Below are 25,882 nucleotides of genomic sequence, written 5' to 3'. Positions count from 1 at the left end.
CATTTATTTATTTATTTTAACTTATTTTAGTGGGGGAAAATACAGGCATTAATTTAGAGCTACTGATGCAATGAAATAGAGGAATATATTTGAGCTATTAGCTGCTTCAATCTCCTGCCCACAAATAATTGATGAGTTTCTATTAAAGATTGACAAGCCAGCAGACTGCAAAGCATTTTTTACTAGAAAATGCACCGTAGCTAGCAAATATGCATTATACCTTTTGTTCTGTTGCTATAAAGTAACAGTTTTGGAGTCGAATTTTGTTTCTTATAGACTTATTGGTTGTTATTAGATTAGGAAGGATTTGCATGAAGAAAGAAAAAGAGAGACGGGGAGAGAGAGAGGAAGAGAGAGAAAGCAAGCAACACATGCACACACATCAGAATTCTCCTTTGCCATTTTTCATGTGTTGTTACTGACTGTTTCATGTAAATTTTTTAGAATTCTCTTCAACTCATCTTCTCTCTTTCTGGGTTGGACTATTGGGATGCATCAAAACATGTAGAAATGTAAATTCTAGTAATGCTGTCTGAGCCTATGAAGAACAGCAAGTTCCTTACCAGCATTGTTCATATGTAAGCAGAGTGGTAAAATGCCTAAATAATTTTGTCATTATCTCTCCTTTTTATGAAAAGTGATGCATTTATAAAATTAAATGAGGAAAAAATAAGTTGAAAATCCTTTATGGATAATTTTAATACATAAAGAAAAAACTAACCACTGTAAATTATAAGTATGCTAAGATTTTTTTATAATATATTTCCCTATTTATGTATAATCAGAAAGATTTCTTACTATTAGAAGCAAATATTTTAAGATTTACAAGCTGTCTGTAAACTCACTTTGTTTTTCTTATGTTGCTTTGTTGAATAAATATGCTTGCATTTCATTCTGTATAACATCATTCTTGTAGAAGACACATGGTCTTTAGTAACATATTAGGAGACAAGCTGAAACATCTTTTCATCTGTGAAATCAGACTTGGGAAGAGAGGGGAGACAGCAAGGGGAAAAGAAGATCTGGATATTTTAAAATTTGAAATCTTAAAATGTGTGTTATCAAATAAAGAGTAATTAGATCAGCTTCTTTTTTATTTACAACATCTGTGGTTTTGATTTCACCTTTAAATATCTGATCCTAGGTAACAAGATAAACAATCACAAAAATTAGAGCTTAGGTGCAACTTGAATTAGCTTTATTTATTGTTACCACATAATTTTAATTTGTTTCAATAAAATGTAATTATAATTCCATAATTCTTATGCACTAATGAAGAAACAAAACCTATTATTTTTAAGTTTTACAATACCTCTATAGTAAAATGAATATTCAGGGCAAATATTTTTTTTTTTAATTTCAGTATTTAATCTCTGAGATAACCCTATCTAGCAAGCAGTTAATATGCTGATGTGTACAGGAATATTTTGATGACACAGATCTTTTGAGGCACATTGTCTGTCTACATGCAAATAAACTTATATATGCCACAAATCAAAAGTTTCTTCTTCAGGAAACTCCACTTGCTAGATAAATAGACCTGCATACATTTTTGACTTGTAGTAAATGTTCTATAATAGGTTGTGCAATAGCATTTAATTTGACTCTATGGATTCAAATATTTGTTACTGCACACTTTGGGGAGACAAAAATGAAAACAGTTTGGTGCCTTACAAGATATGTAAGGAAGAAAAACAGAAGCTGAAGTATCTTATAAATGCAGAAGGTACATTATTAAAAAATAATAGAACAAAAATACTCGGGAATATCTTTGTTATATGTAATGTTACTGGCTATGTACCTTAGCTTCATTTTGTATTTATGAATATATTTTCAGTAGAAGGATAAATAGGTGAAAATAGTTCACTACCGTATGATTTGTTTTATCCTTAGGCATTGCCTGGGGTTACTGGTACAGCCCTGGCTCTCAGTACCGAAAAGTGAAATGTGCAACAATGAAAATTTTATTAAAACGTATGTTAACCCATTACAGTATGTTCACTTCCAATTCTTTGTAAGAATGCGTGATGTATCATTTTGTGTGTGTCATTTTTTTAAAAAGATATGAGTCAAGTAGAAGAGCAAATTTAATGGGAGAATTTTATGGGAAACATTATACAAATGGCAGAGTGTGCGATTCCTATTATTAAAATAATTTGTCATTGTATGAAAAAATGGTATAAATTTCAAGAAAGAGTCTTCTTTAGTTATCTGCCCTCTTTTAATGACAGCAGCTTTTGTGCAGTAAAGGCAGACACGTTTTCAAGCAAAGCCCATTTCAGACCAGAATTTCTGAGAGCCCTATTAATGTTTCATGCTAATCAAGGAGAGTGGGAAATAGAGCTGACAGGTGCTTTCTACTCTGCTTATTCCTGTCTTCCTGCATTAGACATTACTAGCTAAAAAAGAGCCAATATAGTTCCTTCCCAGTACATGTAGTGGCAAGGGCAGGAATAAAATGCTTCTTTTTATAAGTTTATAGTTGTTTTTCTTATTGCCTTCACTGGTAACATCCACAAATGTATAGCTGCAACGATTATTAATAAAAATCTATTTTACCTTAAACCATGACCTGAATTGGTCCCTGAAATTTCCCCCCGGTGCACTTTGAAAACTCAAGAGCACTTGTAGCACATCTGAGATAAACTGAGGTCCACCTGGGATCCTTGTTTTTTTAGTAGTATTTCCATCTGAGCCAGGAAGAAACACGTACCTTTACTCTAGGACAAGTCTTTTTGATTAAGGAATGTCAGGGTGAGGAACAACAGTAAAATCTTCAGGAGGCAGCTTGAAGACAAAGTGTGAAAGTTGCAGCAGGCATTGCTGGGAGCTGCCCTCTGCCACCCTCCCCTACCCCCGGTGCCTGACTAGTACCCCAGCGCTGTCAGGCAGAGCGGCAGCACTCTGTAGGAAGCACTCAAATCCCAGAAACAGCTCCAGGAGACAGTGCAGGGCCAAGCAGTCCCACCTGGCTGAGTTCAGGTGCACAGCTCAGGAGACTGGAGGCTCTCAAAGGCACGTGTCTCCAGTACCTGTGCAAAAAGTTTCGGTGCTTCCTTTGGAAACCTGCCTCAATAGGCTCTTAAATGCAGATGCAAGTCAGGTGCCCAAGTGAGGAAGATCAGACTGTAGACAGTGTCAACAAAATGGCTGAAGTCTGCAAGCTGGGATTTGCTCAATTGTTATTTGTACTACATGCACACACAAGGAATTTCATACCTACAGCTGCTAGCAATCCTTACTTTAGCTTTGCTGGAATAATCAGGAAAAGAAGAAACCAAGCCCACTGTTACAGTATATTGCTTTTCTCTATGCAAATCTGACATCGTTAAACCATCCCAGTTGTGCATAGCACTCTACACAGCTATTTTTTCATGTGAATTATAAAATATAATATAAAATAATGATTCAGAAAATATTGATTTACTAAAGCATCTCTATAGACCTTTTGAGCATTGAAAAAAAGCTGCATTTGCTTAATTGAAATTACTTTCTATTATAAAATTTTATCCTGACATCCCTAGTCAGGAACATTTTCCACTGATTTAACTCTTGCTTACTTTGATTTTGGTCACTAACAATTTACTGCTTTAAGTTGAAGTAATAAATACATTCAAACACATTTGAATATGTATGAATCCAACTTAAGTTTATATTAAGAATAAGAATCAGTTTAGTTATATTCATTTGAACCAGGGTAGACTTTCCCCACAACATTGAGATAAATTTATGAGAATATTGTCATTATAAAAGAAGAACAATTGCCACCTTTGTCTGTCAAGGCACAAACCAATACTGCATATTTGCTTATTTTAAGGAGATTGCCAGCATGTTTCTAGTATATTTATTTTGCTTTCGAGAAGACCAATTTCTACAGTGAATAATGTCCACATACAGACTCATAATCAGTATAAAGAAATACTATTAGAACAATCAAGTTGAATTTCTTTCAGGAGTCATTTAACAATGTCATTAGAGTCCTCTTGAATAATGATGGTCAAGAACAGGAGCACATAGCTTGTAGTACCAAAAGACTTGGGCCTATATTGTCTTGTTTACTGTGTCAAATATTGTGTATTTCCATTTTTTTCCTAAAAATAAAGAAGCCTAAATAAATCTTTTGCTTTAGTCAGAAGCACGTATCTTTTAACGTAAATTTGGAGATAAGTGAACCATTTCTCTCTACATAGGTTCTGCCAAGTTGCCACTGTCTACGTGCCTCGCATAGGAATGAGAATGGTCCCTATAGGATAGGAAAAAGCATTATTATTTTGTAAAGAAGTTGTCAAAGGAATAATTAATTGGGCATTCAAATAATGAAATTCTTTAAGACCAAAGAGCTCATATTTTTTTAATCTTAAATTTGCCCCATAATTTTTTATAAACTTATTTTCATCATGCATCTATCTTTATTTCTTGTTTAAAGGACTGATGCAATGAGACCCAAGAGGGTTTCTTTTCTGACTTTGAGATTTCCTCACTCTGGTGGGGGACCTGAGTAGCTTTAGCCATTTTATCATTGGAGCTCAAACCTACGGAGAGCACCTCAGAAGTGAGAAGCCTCCTCTTCATCCTTTGGATAATACAACTTCCATTGCCAAAAACCCTGTAAGCACACCCTGCCCTAAAATTCCCTTAGCAGATGTCTAAACCTTGCTTAGATATGGCCTCTAAGCTTAAGGAAGGGTATGTAAGCAAGATTCACTATGATGATCTTCCACTTGGGAAATGTTCACCACAAAACACAAATATTTAGAGTTATATAATGACTCTACAAGACTGTAGTTACTGTTACCATCACAGATTGGTCAGTGTAATGTGACTGCTGAGGGTCGCCTCCACAGTCTGTTCTTTTTTCCAAGTCACTTTTCTTTCTCTCAGTGCAAAAGGGACTAGAGGAAAGAAGTTTTTCTTAGGACCGATCATGGTTTCAAAACTCACAGATGATTCTAAGGTAGGGATTTTCTTTTATTCATCCTGCAATCCTAAATAACAGATTGGAGTGTGCTAAAGCACTGAAACACTCTGCTGTAAGTTATTATGAAGAAAGATCTGCTTAATCCTAAACCATTTAAAATTAAATATTTTCTTTCTGTTCTTCTTTCTAGAACAGTCATTTAAAGACTCAGAATGAATATGTGCATGTATACATTAGTGTATTTATTTCTTTGCTATCTTAGTAAAGCAATGAAGATTTCAGTGTGTTCTTCTGAAAGCTGTATTGGGAGCCCTCCCAAAACCCAGCAATAAATCCAGAAGATCAGGTTTTTAACACAGACCTTGGGCTGGTCTCAAAAGGTACCTACCTCCTAGGAAGTACTAAATGCTGTTTAATTTCACCTACTTAAAACAGGTATTGCTTTCATCAAAGCAGAAAAATTGGGTGGTTTTTTTTTTTTCATCAGGGTTTGAGACCTTGGTGGAGATAAGTGCATGTGTAAATAGTAAACTGCATATGCACATCCACATTCCAAAGCCCATAAGTCCATTGTCATTAAATCTCAATTTTTTCATTTACTCTACATTTACATTTATGCAACTAAGATTTTGCATTCATGCAAATAGGCTGTGCCTGGGAGAGTCCCACTGGGACTGTGAAAGGAAACCCATAGAAGGCTTCACACTGATATTTCAACGGCTTCAGCTTCTGTGCTCTGTATATATGAATACATACCCCTTGCTCAAAAATTGCTTACTCCTTCTCCCTCCTCATCCTGCTTTCTCTGCAACAATTCATAATATGACTGTTTATGTATGAAGACCTTTTGCAGACAATATTATTACTCTTACCCCCTCAAGAAATCTTAACTAAGGCCATTTGGCCCATTTTGGCAAATACTTTATTTATACCAAATTCCAAGTAAAAAAATTCCATCCTGTGATGATTACAAATTTGAGATAGAAAAACTATATCCAGGATAAGAAAAATGTAGCTAGAGTTTGTGTTTGGTTTTCATTAACTGTCCTTTGACCTCTGGGTCTTACAGTCACCTTCCAAATTAACATCCTTGGAGTCTGATACTTTTAGGCTCCTTTTAGGTGTTGCAGGGGGAAAAGCTCAGCTTATCCCTAGAAGTAATCAGTTGTCTCCTTAAGAGCATCTGGGCAACTCTCTTGTCCACACACTGACCTGGAATTCAGAGGTAAAGGCAGGGCTAGAAATGAAGCCCAGCTTGTTGCCTCAGAGCTCAGGCTACAGAAGGACAATGCTTGGCCATAGCAAAGGAAAGAAAGAAAGGCAGTTTGCACCTCTTGGGTTAAAATGAGCCAGGCACTACAGATTTCCATCTATGGTACTATGCTCTGACAAACATTTTAAGTTTAATTAGTAGGACCAAATTCTGCTTTAATTCATGCAAGTGAAGCTCTATTGGTTTCAACAGAGTTAGCTCTTCTGTAATTGAGAGAAGAATTTGGCCCAGCATCGGTAATAAATAATTAATGAGCATGTAGTAAGATAAGTTTTAATGATTAATTAACAATGTATTTTTTGGAGAAAAGTATTCTTAACATGCCCTTAATGTATCAAGTGATAATTACAATATTAAAAGCCTAGTGATTAAAGCAATTAATTATATGCTTAATTTATTTACTAATTAAGCTTTAATATATGTATAGTTAAGTAATTGCTAATGAGTATTTCAGATTTGCTAAACAGGTCTGGCAGTAATTACATGGGAAACACCATTAAATGATTCTTCTAGTGATTATATGAAAAACTACGATATTCTTTGGGGTTTTTTTCTTTCTTTTTATTGGGCTTTTTTTCCCCCTAAATATATTTCTTGGCTTGTGTTTTCCTCCTTGGTGAGCAAAATGTTTACTAGGATGCAAGTTTCATAGGTCTGAAAGGTCAGTGTTTCTGCATGCATATGATGAAATGTGCTTCTGAAGCACTACTCAGTCATGCCTACATGAAACAGTGATCTTACCCCCTTGTGCACACAGAGCTAAAGACTGCAGTTTTCTTAGCCTCCATTCAGATCTTAGGCAAAATTCCGACTGAGGTTAATAGGAGTTTGTTGTTAGGACCACAGCTATTTGTTCTTTGGTTATACAAGAACTTTTGGCTCCTGAACTGGACTCTTACATCCTTAATTTTTATATAATGCAGGAAAGAGATATGCATTTTTCAGTCAGATGTGGGCTCCTTCATTTAGAGCATATGTGGCATCTGTTGTTGCAGTCCTTTTTTAAAGTCCTATACTTTGCACAGAAAAAACTCCAAGTAAAGCGGATAAAATTTTTGTCTAAGCAAACAACAGGACAATAGAATCACTTTTAGACTGACTACACACAGTGAGCTCCCAAGGTGTTTATTCATTTAAATTCCTATTTCCCCCTAAGTGAAACCCATAGCCCAAACTTCTAGTCCTTGCCCAGTTGTGTCACAAACTAGAGAAGTACAGATAGTCCCTCTTTTCCCACCTCTTTGCCTTTGCTGCTCCACACATTGCCTTCAGCAAGATACTACCCCAGTGTAGATTCTGCAGTGCTTAAAAGAACAAATGGCAGTGGCATACTGCATGGTTTGGTGGAAAGACACTGCAAAACATGGAGAAGTGTTTAAGAAAGGGTTAGCGTTACTATGGCTGTAATTATTTCTTAATCCGCTAGGAAATAAGTGAGCAAGACACCTACCCATTGACTTGTCAGGGTGGAGCCTGGAAATGGGAAAATCCCCAGCCTAGTTACCAACCCCTAGCTTTTGCAGCATAGAGGTCTGGAGATATTTAAGTAGTTTTCCTCCCTTTCCTACTCTCATGCTTGCATCTCTCACTTCACGCTTGTGTGTATTTCTGCAAAATCCCATCTGTTTCCCCTGATTTTTTTTTAATTTTTGGAGCCTGGGGACTCCATCCCCTCAAGTCTTCTGTCTGGATACATCTTCTCAGTGCTCTAATTTGTATCTAGCAGGTGAAAGTGCATGTTGACCCAGAGCACATTCCTGGGAGGGCAAAATTAAATAGGTTCAGTAGGTCTGGGATGCACATAAACAGGTCTTAATGTAGTGTGTATTCTCATCCCATGCATTAATGAAGTCAGAGATGGACTGAATCTCACCAAAGCATGGGGTCTTTGTGAATTCCTTATGCTGTCACCAGGTCAGAAATGGAGAGGAGTGACATATGGACTCAAGGGACTACACTCCAAACACAGGGCTTAGCCTTGGCTTGCATAGAGCCTTCATTTTCACCAAGACTCCACATATCTACCTAACTGGTAACGTGCGACAAACTCAGCACAATCTGTGGTAAAAAACCCGAAATCATTCCCAAAGACAGATAAGATTACATATATATGGCATACACCCTTACTCAGTTACATAAGAATGCATTCTTCTGGTAAAATTGGTATTTGAATTTATTTTTTGTATTTATTTAAGAGATAGCAAACAAGGGATAAGGGCATAAACTGAAGATGGGGAGTTACTGAACAAAGATTTAAGAGCTGTAAAAGCACATATCTATTTTTATAAGAACATTAGAAAGGAATTTCACCCAAATGTCCTCCCAAAGGAATCAAGCCAGTAGTTGAGTGACTTCAGCACCCACTGACGCCAGGGAGAGTTTCGAGCACCAAGTACCTCCTAAGGCAGACAGACATTACCTTGAATGATCTATGTAGGTATGTTCTAGAGAATCAAATAGAGATGTTGCCTTCCACATGGGAACAATTGCTGTGACGTGACATGATCTGGCAAACAAAATTCTTCCATAGAACTTAATGGATTCCATGATAAGTCTGGGGTAATTTGGGGGTTCACAGAAGGAAGATTATCAACATTAGTGCACTTTTCAGACTGCAGTAGTGACAGCGCTGAGGCTGATTATCAGTGGTCAGGAAAGATTAATTTCTTCTTTGTTTCATACTTTGTCTTAAGGGTGGCCAGGGGGTTCACGTCGTTCTGAAGAACTCAGACCAACCATGAGAGCTATGGATTTTTATGTAGGTCTTAATGAAGTTAAAAAGACCTGGTAGGATCGAACCTTGTCTAAAATATCAGAAAACCTGTTTTTTGACTGCTTGTGTGGTAGAATCCTAATCAACAAAACTGAGACAAGACAATTCCACAAGTGTTCTGCTCTGCTGGCACCACAGTATTGCTTCTCTGCCCACATGATGAGTTCACCTTCCACTCAGAAAAACCCATATTCTGTGGAAGATGGGTATGAAAAGTTAGAGTCCTCACTTCATTTTCAGACCACTGGAAGAAGCTGGATTGATGCTGACATGTTTAATGCAGTAGGAACATAGCACTTGGTCATCTCCTGTGGTCTGTAAAACTTTGCAGGTGAGGGGATTACAGCTGGACTTCAGAATGCTTTGTCCCTAGCTAACTTTTGAAATAAAGACATGTCTGAATGGCAGGCTGACAAAACCGTGATCCAAAGATCCAAATAGGATCCAATTGTGATCCAAATTGCTCCAAAGAGGATCAAATTTTGGTTAGAGTATGGTGCTAGTAAAACCAAGGTTGTCAGTTTGGTCCCCATATGGACCATTCTCATGGAAATCTCTTTTAAAATACAATTTTTTACTGTAGCTCTTCTCTTATCAAGGTGCACATAAAAAAGAAATTGCTGATTGTAGGGTACAAAATCATGATGCCCAGAAAGCTTGATATTTTCCTTAGAAAATCCTTGCTTTTACCTCAGCAGGACTTTTTTCTCAGTAAGGTCTTTGAAATAGTCACTAGGAGCTGGAGACCTTGAAGCACAAAAAATGGAAAATTACACCATCTGCAGATGGCCTCTTCATCCAATCAACTTAAAGAGTTCTGTGAATTTTTAGAAAACATTTATAGGCTTGGTTGGTACTAGAAAATTAAATGGAGGTCTCTTTTGGACAATATTTTCCTCTCTCTTCCATGAAATGTATTTGGCATCTGTAAGTTTTATTGAAACTTTAAAGAGGGAAATTTCAGGAGCAGCAAAATGCATTGGGCAAAGTTTTGAGACAGCTTTAGATTCCTCCTAAAGGGCTACAAGGAAGCCAGGTTTCCACCACTATACATATTTATTCTTTTGTTCCATCTCAAGTTCATACTGAGCACACCTTTGTGTTCCTAACCCATGTGTAACTCCCACAGCTATGTGCAGTGCAATGGTCATTAGCAGAATGTATCAGAAAGGGCTACAAAGGCTAAATAAATTTAGTAACTATGCTGTTAAATAACACAGGTCAGGCATTGTTCCTTCTCTATGAGGCCAAGTGTCATGGCAAGACTTGCATCTACCTATTTGAACTTTCCAATGAAACAAGGAGGCCATCTTCACACCTCCTTCAGGGAAAAATCTGTAGTGCATTCTGTCTCTTGAGCAAAATCTAGACATTATTCAGCACAGCTCTAATCAACACAGAGCAAAGTTATGCCAGGCTGTTAATCGTTAAACTGACACTCAAAGGACAGGTCAATTCTTGAAGCTGTGCCTCATTGCTCTTATATTTCCCATTACTGGTGTAGGAACAATTATGTTATGGTGGAAGATATTCTGGAAGAAGCATCTAAGAAAATCTGCAGTGAGAATTGTACATTCATTGCACCTAGTTACTTACATTGATTTAGAAATGAGCTCCCTAGGCAAAATGTATTTTACTTCGCTTGGTATTTTTATGCTAGTTATGTCAAGGACTCCTTTATGAAAATCCCACTGGTTTAAACAATGGACATTCCTTACAGATGTCAGTCTCATCTGAGGAGTTGATCAGCTCTTTCCAGAGACCTGCCTGAAAAATTACCTCAAAACACAGCACCTTTAGTAAAGGGGTGGTGATGGTAGTGTTTATCCACAGAGGAGAAATAGGAAAAATAGGGCAGAAGAGTGAGAATTGTCTGGTTTAAGGCCCAAGACCTCCACCTGGTCAAAAATCAAACCAAAATGACCTTTTGCTTGCACATCAATGACACAAGCATTTGGCATTGGGTCCTGAATTAGCCTTGCAACTTTTGGGATTAAACCTAGAATAACTTCTGATTAAACTGTCTTAGCAAACGGATTGATTTGCCTTCATTTAAGTAGCTGGACACAAGGCACAAAACATGTCTATCCCAGTTCCTGATTTAGTGTTTCACATGGCTCCCTAAGACACTTTCCCAAACGAGTGTAGTGTGGATAACAGCCTAGAACTCCAACACTCCTAGAGCAGCTTTGATGTGTAGCTTTATTGGAACAGATCTCTTTGAATGGAATATTGGTTGGGATGTTATTGTAGCTCTTTCTGTGTCCTCCATAAAGCACTTCAGAAGCATTGGTCAATCATTAAGTATGTAATGCAAATATCTGTTAATTTCTTGAAAGTACATTTTGTTTAGTGCCTTCTCTTTTGATCATTATGCAGCATTATGCATTTGGAATATGAGACAGAAATCTTAGAAACGGAAAGCTATCCTTGAGATGTTATTTCCACTTTTTTTTTCTCTGTATTTTTGTTCTCTCCACTAATTTTAACAACAGCTCAGTAATTCAGAAGGGAAGGCTTTCATATTTATGTTTTCAGTGATTTAATAATTTTCTTTTTTGCTATCTATTGGATTAATTTAAAGGTTTTATGCTCACTCCCAACTTTTTTTGATATAATTATTTTTGGTTTGATTTAAATGTATTAGCTGAACAGCCTCTGGTTTATTTCCTGTAGGAGAAGGAAACATTCAAAGTTACCAAATATTTTACTTCCAGTGACTGGTTTGCCACTTCTTGCTGGCTTCAGAAAGGGTCAATGCCAGCACGATTTTTCCCAAAGGCAAGATAGTAGTTCTCTCATTGAGTAGAGCCAGCTTTTTTCCTCTCTGTCTCTTTTTCACTGCCAATTCCACTACTGATCTTGTGCAATAAAATGTGCTTGTCAACGAAAATGTCAACTAAGTTTAAAAAGAATAGTCTGAGTAAAACTAAAAAGTAAATTATTTAAGTAGAGTTGTAGTTGAAACTTGAAAGAATTTTGTTTGGTGGTTTTCTTTACATCATTCTGCCAATGGAGGAGGAACTCTGAATTTCTAACTAGTGAAGCCCTGTCATAAGTGGGGCTGACAGTTCACATTGAAAATTCTGTTTTCTTCTTTCCCAGGAAAGCAAGTCAAAGTTAAACCAACAAACTATTGTTGGCAAGTGCCTTACCTTTGTTGTGTGCTTCCTTATAAATTAACCACTTCTGTTTTCTAGGTTGCCAGTAAATGGAATTCCTAGAATTTAGGGTCTTATATTAGCTATATTAATTTTAAGATGCTGCTGCATCCTTTTAGCCAGTGACTGGATTTAGAACATGTGAGAATCTCTAACACAGCTTGCTTACAAGTGGTAGTGAATAAAAAGGAAATAGACTGTAAATTTTGGTTAGTACATTATGAAAGCATTTAGAAATTGGACAACCAGCTCCTGAAGTTTATAACAGTAAAATATCAGTGAAATTAAGACATTTCTGTGAATGTATCAACACTGTGTCTGGTCTATCTTGCTCTTAATAGCATTGTATGCTTGGAACTCTCTATCCTCTCTATAACCATACATTTTTTAAATATATATCTATATATACATAACCTCTATTCTCTACTAATTGACTTATCAGTATATTCTACAGTATATACATGGCCAGTTCATTAAGGTTAATTTGTTCAAAAATATTAGAAGCATTAATTTCTGGCTTATAGCTAATGTCTGCTCCCAGCCAGTGTCTTGTTTCATCATTAGTGTCAGCTAAATTATAACTCACACCCAACTGTTTTTACACTATCTAATAGAATCAATTGATGCAATGGTTGACAAGATGCTGTTTTGCATTTTGTCATCTCACTAATGCACATGGCTTAAAGGCATTGGCATCCATAATGTGGGGCAGTTTTGTAGGAGGCACAGAATAGGCTGAAGCTGCAAGGGCCATTTTCATAAAATATTAATGAAATTGAAAAATACACTGGGGTTGAAGGCTTGTCTGCTAAATGTAAGGTAAAATCTATTCTGTTCTGCTTTCTGATGACTGTAATTAGCAGCCCTAATTAAAAATTCAAACCTTGTGTATATTTGAAAGCATGAATCTTAGCTCTCATAGTGTTTATTTCCTTTACAAAGTATTTTATTTTACAACACTAATTGAACAGGATCCTTCCTAGCCTGACAGCCGCAGCTGGCTGGAGCCAGTTTATGTATCCAGTCTCTCTAGACTACTTCCTTTTGTAAGCAATAAAACATCTTTAAAAAACATGTATATGCTCTCTATGAGCCATTAACTCTGTGTCACCCAGTGTGGAACTGGCCATCCGCACACATGCATTGTTGTTTCCTTCACTTAAAAGTGACCTCTTTGAAAAGGCAGCTTTTTTCTGATCTTCAATATTTAATGTGGATTTACTTACATTAAATGACCACCTTTCTTAAGGGGACTTGGCCCAATTCTGACATTATTTATGAACAGCATATGCTGTGCAAAACAACGGAAGGAATCACCATTAGTTCCAGTAGAAAAATCTACTTTTTATCATCACTTTGTGTAGTTATTTTGAAATTCATGGTCAAGATACTAGGCCCCACTAGGGAATATATGACTGCAAACCAAGTCCAAATTGATTATATGCATGTTACACTCTGAAATTCAATGTACAGCAAAGAAGAAGGTGTGAATGAGTTAAATTTTCACTGGTTTATTTCCTCTTTTCACTGTTTTCCACAGTAATGGCTCTGAACTGTACTATTTCCTATCTTCCTTTCCATACTCTGTAAAGAAGACAACGCCAGAATTTTAATGTCTCATATAATGTCCATAATCATAAGGAATATTTTTCCGCAGAACCTTGTATTTTTGAATGGATGTATTTTTTAACTCCTTATGTCAGACCAACAAAGGCATAGGAGGAGGGAACAAAGTGAATTTAAAGAAAAGGGCAGTGGAAGATGTTCAGTGGTGTTGTTAACTGAGTTATTCACTTATTTATGTAAGAAAATGAAATTTGATGATGTGACAAAGGGTTTGATCTTGCAATTCCTGCTCAGGCAAAAATTACTTTAATGGGACTTTAGCCTGAGTAAAGAATGCTGGATCAAGTTCAAAGATCAACGGGAAAATAAAAATAGTCAGGAAAAACCCAAAATAACTCAGTTCTGAAGAACTGGGAACCACGTGCCAATAATTAAGGTTGTAAAGCTACAAATGTAATTGTATGATACTTAGCACTAATTTGTAGTGAAGAAATGAGAGTTTAACCTGAAGTATACATCTGTTTCTAAGTGTTAGAAAATAATGTAGACATTGTCAGAACAGTCAGTGTTTAGATTTCTGAAGATTGTTTCCACTCTGCATTGTAATAAAGCTGAAAGTTTCTATATTTTCACAATTTCTGAAAGTTTTCACGAAATTCTTTGAAAGTTTTAAATTAAATTCTGTTTCTAAATGTTGAATTTTGATAGTTTATGTTTATCTTTCATGTTCATGCTTGCACAATCTATAGCCAATTAGCATGCAATCAATGAGTTTTAAACACCTCATTCCCACAGAGCAATCTTCACAAGTGTTTCAGGAAAAGCAGCACATGTCCATGAAATTTGAGTTTGCTGAGAAACATTCAGACAAGTTCTGTTAGGTTATTCTAAAAACCATTGTGAGATACAGGAAGGGGCTAGAAGGATAACACAAGACATGTTTATTACCATCTGTTCGTCTCCGTGGTAGGATGTCTTCCCATTTCAAGCATTCTAGTTTTGGGCTGTGAAGGACATCCATCATTGGTCCTGGGATGTCATCCAGGAATTTGAGCAAATGATTCAGACATATCACCTCTTTATCAGAATGAGAATAGGATTTGCAGTCTCTTCCTCCTTCCATGCTCTATTTTCCATGGGCAATGCCAGAGACAAGATACAACCTGCTTTAGCTATCTGACAGAGCATGGTCTGAGACACGCCACAGGTAGATCTGGAGGCATCCAGGCTACACACTTGTCCTTAGCACTCCTGTTTCCTGCTTCCTTCCTCTCCTTTCTTTCACTTACCTGTCTTGAATTGAAAAACATGTGCAGGAACTAATGAAACAAAACACACTATGAGTTTTCACTGAAGTTTCACAGGGAGGTTCCCTCCATCCTTTCTGAAAACCCATATTTGGGTATTTGAGCAAGAATCCCCTTGCCTCCTAAAAGCCAAACCTGGATTCAGAGATAAACCCCTCACCTCCTAGAACCAAATGTGAAGTTTCTAGATCATCTTTCATTGAATCATGGGCATCTAGAACAAAGTAGTCAGCAAGTCTCCCTTTGTAGTCAAAGGGGAGGGTCCAAGAGAGCCCACCTTTACTAAGCACATAGCATGGCTGACCTGAACAATCCTTCCCAGGGAGTGTTTGCTCTTTCTACCAGCATTAACCACAACTTCTAGATGATCACAGGTAGATGTGATGTATCAGCCCTAATGCCATTTCTCTGGATGATAACCACAGCTTTCCCCCATCATGACAGCTGAAAATACTCTACTAATCCTTTAGATGCCACTCCACTTGCAGAGGGCTTATTTCTATAAATATCTCCATGACTTCTTATCTTGCAGGATCTTAAAATCACCAAAAAAATGAGCAGTCCAAGATCAAGAACAGACCAGCAAGTAGATAAACTGGGTAAACTGTGAGGTTTTTATTAGTTTATTTAAATTTGAAAATTATAAATTGTTAACAAGAGTTGAGCACAGAATTATCTTGGGTTTTTTTTAAGCCATTTAAAACAGGAGAGTGTCTATAATTTGTGTGTGGTACTTGGACTCCAATACAGAAAAAAACTAAATGTATATAAGCACCCAAGAAAAATGCATTCCTTAGTTTAAAGAAAATACAAAGCTGTGTAAGTTAAAGGATGTGGCAGTGTCATGGGTTAGGTGATATGTTTATTATTTATTTAGTAAGTTGGTCTGAGAAACCATTGGCTGGGTTTGACATACCACTCTTAGTAGGTAGAGTAAAAAGATTATAGTCCAAGTCACACAGGGTGTGATATCTGTGGTCTTTAGATGATTATTTACTGATTTTTGAAGAGGTGGCTGCCTCTGCAGAATTCAGCTCCAACATTTCTATATAAAATTAACTTGAAAATGTTATTTTGCATTTAATTGTTAAGTTTAAGTCATATGTTATAGTGCTTTTTGAGGAACTATTAGTGGACTAAAAAATTCTTTTTCCTGCAGAGATTCTTTTGAATTACATTAATGGTACAGCAGTTTATGTGAAAAACTGTAGTAAATACAGAATATATTTGTCAGTTAAAGTAAAAATAAGGGAGACACTGAAAAGCATTGGAGCAGGACACCCAAGGATAAACTGGTTAAATGCTGTAGTCCAAAGTGATGGAGCTTAATATTTTCAACACCAATACCACTTGGTCTTATGAGTCAGTATTGAGTCAACCCATGCTATTGGCAGTAGAGTGGCCTAATACTTCCTTTGGTGGAACTCACATAAGTTTAGTTTAAAAGAGTGAGATTTTTTTTTTTTTTTTTTGCCATGAGGGAAACTACAGCAGAAGACAGTAAAACTTAGTAGGTTTTAAATTGTGGTTCAGGGATTAAAGCAATTACTTTTAAAGAGTCATAAACTGACATGTTGCTGAATTTGTCTCTTTCCTCCCTCAAGCTGTCATACCCCAGGCAATTGCCTTCACATCACGTATATCACTACTTCTTATCTCTCCAACCATCTCCCTGGCAGGGACACACTCAAAATGAGCAGAGACTTTCAGGGCATTTCCAGTCCATCCTCCTTTTTCTGTTCTTTCTCCTAACAGGATTGTGGCTTATAATGTTGTTTCACAACCAGCAGGTACACATTACCCTTGTTAACATGTTTTGCACTCGCTCACATAGAGAAATAGCTCTAAGGATGAGCAAAAGGGAGGAGAACTTGACCTGTTGGCCTAAGCAACTTAGCAAGGTCATCAATTCAGTGCTGACATCTGCCTCCAATCCACACATGGTGCTACTCTAAGGATTTTTCAGAACCTATTAAAGCAGGGGGAGGAGGGAAGCAAGCTCTCATTACCCACTGGTGAAAAGGGAAATAATCATATATACTCTTGTTATAATTCATACTCATGTCAGAGAGGTGAATAGATAATTTTCTCCTATACAAAACACAGATATGGAACTGTTAGGACAGGCAGAATGGCTTTATTGCTCTGTTCTGAGTCACACACACACTCTATTATCTTTTTTTCTGTACAGACAGGTCTACTCACATATGCACATACAGAAACACACAGAGAGCATCAGAGAAACTAGACTAATTCTGTGACATAACAAAAATCCCTGGTAAAGTTTTATTGTCTAATCTAGTAATGTGATCATACAGTGTGCTGTCTATAACACTGGCTTACAAAGCAATATGTGGGGGAATGGGAGGGACCTACAGGAAAGGTTTTCATATTTCAGGTGGAGGAAGCATTTATCAGGCTGATTTTTTTTTTTTTTTTTTTTTTTTTAAGATAACAATGCCTGGTTTGGATCTTGTTAGATAGCTGAAGGAACTTTTCAGAAGGGGTTCTGGTCACTCTAGTGTGATGATAACTCACTGTGCTTCATGCATACACAGGTACAGTGCTAATACTAGAAGAAATAAGCGGCTGAAAACTTGCAACATAGGTGAGGAAAGCATAGTCTCTACCTTTAATGTTTTGTAAGGAGCCATTCTTGATATATCTTTTCCATTTCTAACATGTTTTCTGTTAGAAAAAAACCATTTCTAACATAAGTTATGTTTTCAGACTCTTAACATGAAAAGTTTCAGGGCATATTCAAACTATTAAAAATAATTTCTATTTATCAAATCTTTATTTCCTCCTCTCCTCTCCTCTCCTCTCCTCTCCTCTCCTCTCCTCTCCTCTCCTCTCCTCTCCTCTCCTCTCCTCTCCTCTCCTCTCCTCTCCTCTCCTCTCCTCTCCTCTCCTCTCCTCTCCTCTCCTCTCCTCTCCTCTCCTCTCCTCTCCTCTCCTCTCCTTCAGAACACCTGTACCTCTTCAAAATCACAGTTTCTTACAGGAGTATTTGTATCTATAGACATCAGAGTGTGAGATCCTCAGAGATCTGATTATGAGTGTGGAGTTCAAATAAAAGCTCATTTTCATGCTTTTGAAAAAATATCAGAATTATGTATCTTACATTCACTCAGCTCATGAACAAAAAATGAAGCAAATTAAGAGCAACAGAAGTAAAAATGACCAGCCCACACTGCTTTGGAGTGCATAAAGCATGGGTAAGAACTTTAAATGAAGCCTAATGCAAGGCTAGAGAGGCTCTGGGTGGTATATTAGCCTTTTCACATTCACTCTGTATAGCATATATTTCTACAGATCTCTGCTTCCCTCCCTCAAGGGTTTACTCTTTTTCCCACTACCCTTTTCTTTCTCTTCTTCACCCCCTTCTGCCATTTATGGATTTTGATTGACAAGAGTTAAATGGCATGCAGCCAGCCTCTAAAGCAGCAGCTGGGGCTGGCAGTCCTTCCATTTAGACATATAGGGATATCTTCAAATACTCCCTTCTGTGATAAATCAGTATCCCAGCTGCCTGATGTATGAGTGATTGGATAATGCCATGTGTCCGTTTTGACCCAAAGTTGCTTCTGCTAAGGCTACATCTTTCCTTCTGCTTCCCCAAGCTTCCTACTTATTTTCAAGATTTCTTTTTGTTATTCACATAGGTGCAGGTCAGTCAGGATGGCCTTTCCTCCTCCTGGCATGTTGGCCCTGGCTCCTGTGGGCAGAGGCAGCAGTGGCACAGAGCAGCTGTCCACATCTGGGACTGCAGCCCTCCGAGTGATCAGCACAGCCCTTACCCCTGTTGCAGGTTATGAATAACCCTTGCTGAAGTCCACGGAACTTCATCTGCATCCCATGAGGAGGAAGCAGGGCCAAACCTCTCTGAAATGACCAGAGGCAGACCTGTAAATGTCCTGACACTGCAGGCAGATAGGCACGGCAGGGATGAATGGCACTGTGCATGTGCACCCGGGCTGGTACGAAGGGAGCACTGCTCTGCTCTTCCAAGGTCACAACCAGCAGTGCACTGCTGGTTTGCTGCTTCTAAAGAAAAAAAAAAAAAAGGGAAAAAGCCCCATTAGCTGAACAACAACACCCCTCAAATTAGAAATTCATCTTTTGTTTTTGCAAAGGACAGAGTTAGTTTCACAGAAGATTTGGGCTCATAATCAGGATTTCTGAGATTTATGACTGGGCTTTGGGGATAGCACAGTGTTGTTGAAACTTAGAAGAAAAACAAGAATCATAATTTTCCTAATCTATTTTTTAACTAACTAAACACATTGATTTAATATCTTTTAAATTGGTTTTTGCATCTCTCATAAAACAAATAGATGTCTATGAAGTAATAAAATGCAAAGTACTACTTAGTTCTTTCAAATCCTCTCACAGCTTGGTGAGAATTTGGGAAATGGCATAAGTGTACAGGAGGGTTTCCCCTGGATGTTTAAAAGGTGTCTTTGATTTTCCAGAGAAACACACACACACCTTTCATAGTACATAGGCATGTCAGTATATTTGCAACTTAAAAATATTTGTATGTTAAAATTTTGCAGGTATTTTTAAATCTGTCTTGAAAAAGTGTTAAATAAGATCAGTTTAGTATATAGCCAGTGAAGGCTTTGATAAAAACTCACATAGTAAATATTTTGGGTTAAATAATTGAAACATTCTGCTATGGATTTTTATAAACTCCCATATCCACTGAGTTGTCTAAAAGTCTGAAAGTCCACTGCAACAGGAAAGAAAACTGGTGAATGGACACTCACTGTCAGGATAGTCCAGCTCCACATCCATGAAAAATCTCTTCCACACATTAGGAACTCTGTGAATGTATTTTTTATATTTTTGCAGAAGAATTCACTTTGCAGAACTGGTCCAACTCAAGATGTCTAGGACTGCAGTAAGAAAATCCCATCATATTTGTAGCCAGGGAATCCCAGCCAAGTTTAGCTGTAACCTTCAGACTGGTGAGGATGATGTCCTACATGTCTTGACTGCACTCAAGGCACTCTGTAAATTACCATCTATCTTTTTCAAAAGATGCATATTTTTATCTTTGTTTTATAAAGTGCAGGGAAATGTGTGGCTCCTGACTCACCATATATATGTGACACATCCATCAAAAGCAGCATCTGGTTTAAATGATCAGGAAGAAAACCAAATCTGTTGTCAGAGCCTGGAGGTCCTTGCAAGAGCTTATGGAAATCAAATAATATATTTATTTCACAACTTTCAATTTTAAAACCAAAATCCATCTGAAGAGCCAGATTCACTGGTCTACCCTGGCTGTACTGCACTGCTTGGGTGATGTAAAACATCTGTAAACTTGAATTGACTGGGTTTGTTGAGGTTGGCTCCCTGTCAGGTTTACAGCTGCTTCGCACTGCCAGAGTAGTGCAGAAAGTCTAAGCAGACAGATCTATCTCTTCTTGCTGCTGTGAGGCACAGGACAGCTGAGAATCAGAGCCACTGGCAGGAAGCAAACATTATTTCTAGTGGGAAAGAATAAATATAAGGGTGTTGCAAGGAAAAATTTTATCATCGTTGTGTTCAATTTTAGGGACGGAAAAGCAAGTCAGTAAAACTTTTCTGGAGAATTTTTCATTTTAAATAAAATCACAGATAGTTTCTGGTACACTGGTACATTCTCTGCTATTACATAGATAGTTAAAAGGAAATGGATGAATCACTATGGGAATTGGCACCAGAATCTGTCAATGGCATTATGTTTTGACTCTTGACTGCATCCAAGGAATTCCTAAGGAATTTTAATCTTTGTTGCTCCCAGGAATGTCTTGTTAGTAGGTCCCTATGTTTTATGAATGGAGACACGCAGACAAAATGTCTGCTGACAGGCAAGGACAGAAGGTGAATGTGGGGAAAAGTCACGTGCCATTTCATGGCAAAGGACAAACATGTTAGTACATGCATTAAAAATGAAGTAGCAGTGCACTGTGTCAGTATATATATTTTAGTTTTAGTGTGAGTACATGTTTCAAACTGCGTCATTCTCTTCTTGGCTTTCTTTCCACATCCAGTAGCTGCTGCTCCATAAATAGCTCCCGACCTTACCAAAATTTACTTGCAGTCTTCTCGCTGCAGGCATTAGGTCACTCATTGTTAATGAGTGTATTAGATAATAGATGTTAACTCCAGCACACTGCAGTGTTTCAGCAGAGTGCATTCCCCAGCAATGAACACAAAGTGTCACTGTGACCACACACTAATAATTCCAAGAAATATAGAAACTTTTGCCTAATTTAGAATTTATTTACTTGTCATATGTGTGCTCATTTGGAACTTCTAGCATTAATTATCTTTGCTCCAAGTTGGGCCAGTCTGGAATTCTAATTATCTTAATTTTTACAATTCATGTCTCTGAGGTCTTAGTGTACTTTGGAACTGAAATCTAGGCTGTACATAATCAAGGCAGAAAAGAGACAGGTGGCAATATTGTACATTTCAATTGCCTTGTCTGATGTGCCCCTTTTGTAGAATAATGAACATTGGAGAAACAAATTGGTCTGTCAGAGTCAATAACAACCCAATGCCCTGAGCTGCTGGTCACTAATGCTTCCTGTACTTAATCAATGTGCTGCAGGAGATGTTCTGCTCAAAACAGTTAAAGATGAGCAGCAGCAGCAGCATATTTGGCAGCAGGATTGGGGGAGAGAGTGAAAACATCCACAGGGTTGGAGTTTCCTTGTGCTAGGGAAGAGACAAGCCAAATATAAACAAAGTGCTTAAAGGAAAACCTGCAAAGAACTAAAGACTCTCACCATCCTGTTGGTAGAGGAGGAGGAGGTCCATTCTTTTTTCCAAAATGATTAAACAGAAGATTTCTACAAGAAAGCATAGCGGGAAAAGATCACACTATGTCTGTCCACAATTAAACCTTTTAAACAATCAACATGAGAAGTAAGAAGTTGAGAAGAATCAATTTTTTTTCTCCAGTCATGATCAGAAAGCCTGAGTTACCAATGCAATTGGTGCTGGTAGCAATTTCAAGGCAACAAATCATCATTTTAAGCTAATTGTCAGGAAAGCAAAACAAATAGGGAAAATCTTTCAACGACATAGCTTTTAAATCATGTCCATAAGTAGCTTCTGAAACAATTAAGTAAGTAAACAGAAAACAACTTCCGTGCAGGCAAAGGATAAAAGGTGATTTAAGCCTAACACACTAGATCAACAATCTTTTCAGTGGGTCTTACAGCATAAATCTGGACAGATGAAGGGTACTTATGAGTGTGCACTTAGGAAAAAACAGAAGATAACAAGAATAGATAAAAACCCCTTTTCTTACTGAAAACTAACGCTCAAAAGCAGCAACTTACACTGTTAGATATTTCCCAGAAATAGTCTTGGTGGTCAGAGCAGACCATTAAGGAAGTTTTTTCCCCCTCTGCCTCTTGCCTGGACAGCATGTTGAGGGCTTCTATATCTCTTGGAAAAGAGCAATATATAAATCTATATAAACTTATTCCTAAGAATTTGAAAGAATATACATGCAAGCTACACTTTGCCTCGCTTGACCATGGGAAATACAAAGCTATCACAGGTCTGAGATGGACCAGTCCTTGTCTTGAAAACCTGAAAAAAAAGAGAAATAAAAAGAGTTGCAACAAGGGAAGCTTGACAGGAATTAGCACTCACAGAGAATCTCATAACGATTTTCAAGATGGGACTGTGATAACTTTATCAATTTGAAATCCGTTGTTTCTAGTCTAAGCTAGACTCTTATGCACTCCAAATTGACTGAAAAAAGTAGAGATTTTCAAAGATTAGTACATCCCTGGTAATTTGTACAGATTTTGTAGGATGAAAAGTACTTATCTTTCTCCACTGAGAGCCTAATGCCATATTTTCTGAATACTCAGGAAGTTTTTCTCTGATTTTTTCTAGTTTTACTTTAAACTGAAGTTTTTACCTTCATTCATATTAGACAGATTTTATGGATAAGGATGACATTTGATGAAAATTTGCAGGAATAATCTAGTGTTCCCTAAAAAAAAGAATAAAGATAATGAGAATTGGATAAATTATTCTTCATTTGGTGATAATTTTTAAAACTTGTAAATAATTCCTGTAAATAGTTTTTTTTTTTTTTCCATTGGAGCAGGATTGGAAGAGTAGATGAGAGAGGGTCACAGAGTTTGATAGATATTTTATTTTCAGAATAAAATATTTTCCCTGTTTAAAGAAAAATTTTGGGATAGGATCAGATTTTAAATTTACTTACTCAAGATGGGTTTGTCTTCCAACGAATTTAAAGCACGGGAGTATATTAGCTCTTGTGAAAAATCTACAGGTTTAGGCCCAGATGCATTTCTATCCCTTTAAAAAAACCTGAGGAAAAAATGTTATTTTTAATAGTCATTCCTTAAGTATGATCATTGGTAGTTGATTTGATAAATAAAGAAGAAATTATCCAAACTAACCCAGTAAATTGGAAAATACTAAGGCCAACTATTCCTCACCCTGGAGAATCACAGTTATTCACAATTATTATGCTGACTTACGTACCTCTGAACAAACATTTAAATCCAATTCTTTCATCAGTGGTGGAATAGCAGCAGCTACAACTGACACAAGAGCAGAAAGAACTGTTGCAGATTCCCAGGACAGAGAATGAAATTAAGGAAACAGTATTTGTGTTGAAAGCGGGAAAGCCTACACCCCCGACGGATTTGCTGCAGAATTTTTAAATACATTTGAAAGTGAAATCATATCAGGCTTACAGGACTATGTCACCAAGCTTTGGAGAGGATCGCTCCCAGACTCCCATAGGGAAGTAACTGCCTTTCTGCTTCTCAAACCGGATTATGATCCTCTGGAGAGGTTATCCTTTCTGTAATTAAGATTGTAACCACAGTCCTATTTTATGGCTGATTTTGATATTCAGTATGAAACTTCTATATGACTACTCAATAAAGTCCAGCAAAGTAACCAGAGAATCTGCTCCAATCTTACAGAAATATACATTAGTATCTCTTATTTCTAGCTGTGATCACAAAAACACACAGATGTACAATTTTTTGTCCACAAATGGCTAACAAAAAATTCTCTTAAACTATTTAAAAGCACTATTTTTGAGAAACAACTATATTTAATTTCCAGATACCATCCCACAAAAAGAAGGAGCAAAGACATTTTGTCTGATTTCCAATAGGTTTAAACTTTAACAAATATCCTCCAACTGGAAAGGAAGAACAAAGCAAAGCAGAAAGCTTACATTTAGGCAGAGAAAATGTTTCCCCACTAATGTGAGAGATGATGATGGAAAGATGGAATTTACACTCTGTGAAATAAACAGTGAGCAGAACTCTTACACTATCCAGTAATTCTTATTAGCAATTTCAAAAATTAAGCAGAACAATATGCTCCCTTACCTATCCTCTAAATATTTATGGTTTGGTTTTGGTTTGTTTGGTTTTTTTTGTGTGTGTGTTTTTTGTTTTTTTTTTTTTTTTACAAAACCACAAGATTTAGAAGTTTCTTTCCAAGAACTATGGACTGCACCTCAGGCTGGCAAGCCTCATCTACAGATGCATCTCTATATAAGTCAAAGGATCTACCTCTTATTTTTGGTGGCTGTAAGAAAATAGTCCAGGATTTCACATCTTCATGTCGTTGATAAGAATTTTATGGTGACATAGAAACACACGTGTGAGCAGGAAAGATTTTTTGGGAATTCACCGAAGCTTAACCTGCCAGCACGTGCATAATGTCCTGAAGCATTTTAAAGCAGGCCAGAGAGTATCTCCTATTTGTCCACTTATTAACAGCCCTCTTCTCCCTGAGGCCCTTGGAGGCAACCTCTATTAATTGTGGAATGATTTTGACATGATGACTCTCAAGGATATTTGTAATGAAAGAATATTTAGGCCCTTTGAGAGATTAGTGAAATATAAGCCATACACCAAAACAACACGTTTATAGATATTTACAAATAAGACATTATCTGTGGGAGATAAATTGAGGAATTTTTGTACCCCTGAGTTCAATCCCTTCAAATGCTAGCTTTTAATTATGGATAAAGATCATGAAAAGAATCTGCACTTGATATCCTTTTAAGATGAATAAATTCAGGGGAGATAAAAGCTAAGATCAAGTGCAAAAGCAATCTGGATCAAGAATTCTCTGATGAAGAATGGATTGAGATATGTAATCAAACAAAAACAATCTCCATTAGTGTAAGATACCAAATGTTTATATTTAATGTTATTCATAGAATATGTATGACTACAGAAAGTATGTGCTAAGTAAATAGTGACAATGATGATATATATGAAATGTAATTTTGAAAAGCAGGCTCAGCATGTGTGATAGGACTCAAAGCATTGAGCAACTCTGATACAAGGTTGCAGAATTTTTTTCATCTGGAAAAAAATAACTAATGAAGAAGCTAGAATCTCTAAAATATGTTGATAGAATATGGAATGTTAGAATAATTAGACTGGAATTAAAACATAGAAGATGATCTATGGACTATATTACCATCCATGCTTATCATAAAAAAATAAATAATCTGTTAAATAAAATAAACTCACATGTATTTTAAGTTAGCTTTGCTGTGGAAATACTTTCACCAGCCAGCTAAAACCCTATAGCTTTTCTATATTCAAAACTCAATTTTCTGTATTTGCACCTAAAAAAAAGCTCCTTATTGTTCCAGACATGCAGAAATAATGACAAGATGTGAGGGATGTGGTTTAATTTGTCTGCGACTTTATTAACTGAACTCACCTGGGAATCATTCAGCAATAACATACTCGGTGCAGGTCATCATTTCTTCTTCACTTGTTTCTCACATTTGGGGAGAGCTGTCACTCATAACAGGGACCCCACTGCCCTCCCCTGCAAGGAAGGTAAAGA

General features: G+C 36.9%; 1 long non-coding RNA gene across 1 annotated transcript in view; it reads left to right on the top strand.

Moving 5' to 3' along the window:
* The window catches only part of LOC146768666 (uncharacterized), a 201,334-nt gene that overhangs the window by 22,183 nt on the left and 153,269 nt on the right, over positions 1-25,882 (top strand). The window lies entirely within an intron of this gene.

This window comes from Lonchura striata, chromosome 1 (genome assembly GCF_050655825.1).
Source record: "Lonchura striata isolate lonStrDom1 chromosome 1, ASM5065582v1, whole genome shotgun sequence".
Taxonomy (NCBI): Eukaryota; Metazoa; Chordata; class Aves; order Passeriformes; family Estrildidae; genus Lonchura; species Lonchura striata.
Note: the sequence above shows the minus strand (reverse complement) of the source record. Positions and strands in the feature narration are given on the sequence as shown.